Genomic DNA, 6000 nt, shown 5'->3' on the forward strand with positions numbered 1-6000 from the left:
AGTAGCAGCCATGTACTCAGCTTCTGTAGTGGACAAAGCAACCACAGGTTGTCGCTTACTCATCCAACTGATGGCACCACCAAACATAGTGAACACATAAGCACTAGTGGATCTCCTGCTGTTAATATCACCTGCCCAATCTGAATCCACAAACCCATGAATACAAACTGAATGCGGAGATCCAAAAGAGTTACCATGGTAACATATGGAGTAATCTGATGTACCCCTCAAATATCTGAATACTCGCTTAACTGCATCCCAATGTACCCGTCCAGGGTTAGCCATAAACCAACTCAAGACTCCCACTGCTTGGGCAATGTCTGGTCTAGTACAGACCATAGCATACATAAGACTGCCAACTGCACTAGCATAAGGTATTCTACTCATGTCCTCCACCTCACTAGGAGATTTTGGACAATCATCTACAGATAACTTTGTTCCCACTGAAACGGGAACACATAGTGGTCTACAATCTGCCATGCTGAACCTATCCAGCACAGACTTCACATACTTACTCTGACTCAACCAAAGTTTTCTGTTAGACCTGTCTCTACTGATTTCCATACCCAAGATGTACCTTGCTGCACCAAGATCTTTCATCTCAAACTGTGCTGACAACTGAGATTTAAAATCAGAAATCATACCCTTACCCTTCCCAAACAGCAACATATCATCAACATATAATGCAACAATAAGAAGGCGATCATTTTCAACTCTGAAATAAACACAATGATCTGATTTTGATCTTACAAATCCAATTGACAACACAAAGGCATCAAACTTAAGGTACCACATCCTAGGAGATTGCTTCAAACCATATAGAGATTTCTTTAATCTGCAAACTAAGGATTCTTTACCTTTAACAATGTAGTGCTCAGGCTGTGACATATAAATCTCTTCCTCCAAATCACCATGAAGGAAAGTTGTCTTCACATCCATCTGTTCTATCTCTAAATCATATGATGCAGCAAGAGATAACAAAAATCTAATGGATGTCAACTTTGCAATAGGAGAGAATATTTCACCATAATCTATTCCCTCTACCTGTGAATACCCCTTTGCAACCAATCTAGCTTTGTACCTTTCAACACTGCCATCTGCACAGAATTTCTTCTTGAACACCCATTTACAGCCAACGGATTTTCTCCCTTTAGGCAAAGGTACAAGGTCCCAAGTTTTTTTTTTCTCTAATGAAGCCATCTCATCATCCATAGCCTCAATCCAGGAACCTGCATCTTCCATGCCCAAAACCTCTTTCACAGATCTAGGCTCATCAGTGTTAGTAATCAAAGCAAAAGCACAACTGGAATCTAACATAGAATAACCAAACCTTTCTGGTTGCTTTCTTTCTCTCGTGGATCTCCTCAAGGGCTGAGGTTGAGGTTGTTCTTCCTCTTCTTCCGAACTATCAGAGCTGCTAGAGCTCTCCTCATCATTAGACCCAATATGGTCTCTCTGTTCAGTCTTCTCAGGGGTAGGAGGAAACTGAACAACATCTTTTTCCTTTTCTTTTTCATTTGGTTGTAGCACAACAGGAGAAGATGTTAGCTCTCTGAAAATAACATTTCTATTATGCAACACCTTACTAGTCATAGGATCCCAAAGCTTGTATCCTTTCACACCAACACTGTATCCAATAAAAATACATTTGACAGCTTTGTTTTCCAACTTAGACCTTTTCTCCTTTGGAATATGTGCATAAGCTTCACAACCAAAAACACGAAGATGACTTATTGAAGGCTTCTTACCAGACCACACCTCCATGGGTGTCTTACCAACAAGAGCTGATGTAGGAGATCTATTAACCAGATAGCATGTAGTGGCCACAGCTTCGGCCCAAAACCTTTGTTCTAAACCAGCTCCACTAAGCATACTCCTAGCCTTCTCCATCAGTGTCCTGTTCATTCTCTCTGCAACTCCATTTTGCTGCGGGGTGTAAGGAGTTCTCTTATGTCTCTCGATTCCTTGTTCTTTACAGAACTGTTCAAACTCTATGGAACAAAACTCACCACAATTATCAGTTCTCACACACTTGATTCTTTTACCAGTCTGATTCTCCACAAGAGCCTTAAATTCCTTGAACCGACTGAAAACCTGTGTCTTACTTTTCAGGAAATATATCCAAGTCCTTCTACTGTAATCATCTATAAAAGATACAAAATATACAGAACTGGAGATAGAAGGAACTTTTACAGGACCAGATACATCAGAATGAATAAGATCCAAAAGTCTAGAAGACTTGTGAGAACTGGAGTAGAACTGAACACGATTTTGCTTACCATAAACACACTGTTCATAGAAATCGAATTCGAGATTTCAATCATTTTTCCCCTCAATGAGATTTTTAGTTTTCAATGTCCTAAGACCCTTCTCACCAATGTGGCCAAATCTCATATGCCACAACATTGTCTTTTCTGCAGGAAGCTTGCCTTCCAAAGTGTTTGCACCCTTAGGTACACTTACTACACTGCCATCAGAACCCATTGCCACAGTCTTCTTTACTGCTCGTTCAGATGGTGGGGATGAAGTGATAGTCACTCTCTTCTTTGAAACAAAAGAAATATTGCACTGAGCAATGCATGCATCAAGCTGAAACAAAGTACCTCTCCTAGTACCTTTAGCAAGCACCATAGAACCTCTCATCATCTTGCATCCATCTTTCGAAAAGACAACTTGCACACCTACATCATTCAACATACTTACAGATAATAGGTTTCGTGTCAAACCTGGAATGTGCATAACTCCATTGATTCCCTTTACTCGTCCATCAGGAAATCTGATAGTGACCCTTCCGTGTCCAACTATCTTTAGGTGAGAATCATCACCCAAGTACACCTTTCCACCATCAAACTCTTCATATTTTGAGAACCGGTTTCGATGAAAGGTCATGTGAAAAGAAGCACCCGAGTCTACCAACCACACATCATTAGATGCATGGGCTGCCAAAGCTGCAATAAAAGCATCTCCATCTTCTTGAGATTTTTCGGAAGCTGAATCTGAGCCTTTCTTCTTCTTCTTCGGTTCTTTGCAGTCCCTCCGGAAGTGCCCAGATTTATCACAGTTCCAACATTTCGCCTTGGACTTTCCAGGAGTCTTAGAACTCCCACGGGATTTGGATCTGCCCTTCTTTGACTTATTGTCATTCTGCTTTCCTTTGTCGTTGGATCTCCCGCGAACAGCAAGGGCTTCCTTAGATGAATCCGAAGTCTTTGTTCGCATCTCCTCAGATAGCAGCGAAGACACCACATCATCCATACGGAATGTGACTATAGTACTTCCGAGAGCCATCACAAGATGGTCCCACGAATCCGGCAAGGAACAAAGCAGGGTCATACATCGATCCTCCTCCTCGATCTTGGCATCAAATGATGCCAACTGTGCAATCAATAAATTGAATGCGTTGAGATGATCAGTTACAGATCCACCTTCCTCCATTCTTAAAGAATACAACTTCTTTCTCAGGAACAACTTATTCACCAGAGATTTGGCCTGATACACAGACCCAAGCCGTGTCCATAAAGAATTTGCAGTAGTCTCATCAAGAACATTCAGAAGAACGACATCTGCTAGACAGAGTCTGATGAGACCCCTAGCCTTCTGATCCTTGATCTCCCAATCCGCTAGAGATATCGCTGCAGGTCTCACATCAAGTGAAGCAGCCTCCCATAGATCGCGGTCTTCAAGCATGTCTTCCATCTTGAGTTTCCACAACTCGAAATTAGTGCCATTAAATTTCTCCACCTCCACTCTACTGTATGAGGAACTTGCCATCTCAATCTGCAAATAAGATTTAGAATGCTCTGCACCAAAAAACTCCCACTCAACTTGAGATTAGCTCAAAAAACCCTACCCAACAACTAGGATCAAAAGTTGATCAAGCTCTGATACCACTTGAAAGGAAACTCAGGTGCGGAAACAACTTCCTACACTAATCTCTAGAGGAAAGTATTATGCAAATTTTTTTAAATCCTTACAATTTCAGATTCATTAACTACTTTAACAAAGATATTGCAGCCATATACCATGCATACAGAAAATAGAGAATGACACAATGATTTACCCTAGGGAAAACCTTTCGGTAAAAAACCCCAACACTCCAAAACCTGCACAATGTATTATCTTCAACACAAAGGTTACAACACACTTGCAATGCAAGTTCTTTCAAGAGACAATCGATACTTCGAGACAAAATCCAGTAGCACGATATCATACCAACAATACACTCTTTTCCTATCACAGTCTGTGACCCTTTAAAAAACACTTTATGCGCTATCCTTTTTTTTTAGGGCAACTTCCAAAGATAGCCGTATTAGGGTTTTACCATTCTCTGAGAAAATAGGAACCCTAAATTTTTTTTCGGGGCGATGTCCCGAACCCCACGATTGAGGAAGAGTGTATAGTACTCAACTTTATCAGTTGCCACGTCTTGCATGTCTTCACCCATCATTGAAATCTCCTAGAAATAGCTCTTACGTGTCATAGGAGTCCGTCATAACCGTTTCAGCCATGATCTCCTTACACACAATTCAAGATGCCGACACATCAAGTGGAGTGACACATCAACATGCCAACTAGACATGTACACTCACACTTAATTACATTATTTGCAAGAAATACATTTTACAAAACAAATAATAAGAATAGGAATTATCCAAGGTTGAGACACCTTATTCCTAACATGGAGTTGGTTCAGTTTAGTTTCAATCTCCTTCTTTCTCTTAAAGATATGTCCAAAAAAAGATTTATTCTAAGCTCTGACCTCCTTTTTAATTATTTCCAGCTTTTTAGAGATTCTAAACATAGCAGAACCTTGAACAGGGGAGTTCCACCAATTTTGGATGCACTGTTTAAACTCTGGGTGAGAGTGCCACATAATCTCATACCTAAAGGGTATGAGGCCTGAGACCGGCCTATCAACCCAAGAAAGGAGGATTGAGGAATGGTCATAAATAGTGCGAGGGAGGTTCAGGAGAGAGGAACTATTGCTGAGATCCAACTTAGCTAAGACCAAAAATCTATCCAGCTTGACCTGAATAAGATTAGAGCCTTTTCTGTTATTAGATCAGGTGAAGGGATTCCCTTGAAGATCTAGATTTAATAGGTCATTTTTCCTAATGAAGCCAACAAAGTCAAGCATGCTATCACTGTAATCAGTTAGACCTCCCAACTTCTCTGAGGGGTAAAGAGGGGTGTTGAAGTCATTGACGAACATGAATGTGCCTCCTTATTATCAACCATGAAGATAGAGATTTCCTCCTAGACCAGGGCCCGACCATTTCTAGTATTGGGAGCATATATGTTGAAAAAGTACCACAAGAAGTTATTCAAAGTGAACCTTATAGCAAGAAAGTTGTGAGAAAAGGCTACAACATTCCCATCCAACTTACTTTTATTCCAAAGAGTCACAACACCACCCGAAGCACCTTCCGCCTCACTATAATAGAAGGCAACACTAGGCCACAAACTGTCCACAAGAGAAGAAAAGTTTTGATAGGTCATTTTCACTTCCTAAATTAAAATAATATCAACCTTATTGGTTACAATGCATTGCTTAAGAGCATACTGCTTCTGAGGGTTGTTTAAGCCCCTTAAGTTCCAAGAAAGGAACTTCATTTCTTGCCTTTTTCAGATGTCTCCAGAGTTAATTGCCGCCCATTGGCAATTTCTTTATCCATTGCCTTAGTTCTGAGGGTCCTCTCAGAGGGTCTACCTGGTTTAGAGTCAGTACCAACGTCTGCCTTCCTATTTCCTCTAGTCTTTCTTTTTGGTTCTTGCCATTCCTCTTTCTCATTATCCATAGGCGAAGACAGGGTAGATCGACTACCCTAGGAGAAAAAGGTTTCAGTGATCTTCCCTGAGGATTCCACATAAGTAGAAGTAGAAGTAGAAGAAGAGTTCAGACCCAGGCCATTCCCTTTGGGGGGTGTGGGGGCAGCCCCGACACACCACAAACCCCTCCCATCATCCCCAATAGTATTGGGATTCAACATTTTAAGCACA

Source organism: Cryptomeria japonica, chromosome 3 (assembly GCF_030272615.1).
Source record: "Cryptomeria japonica chromosome 3, Sugi_1.0, whole genome shotgun sequence".
In the NCBI taxonomy this organism is placed as follows: domain Eukaryota; kingdom Viridiplantae; phylum Streptophyta; class Pinopsida; order Cupressales; family Cupressaceae; genus Cryptomeria; species Cryptomeria japonica.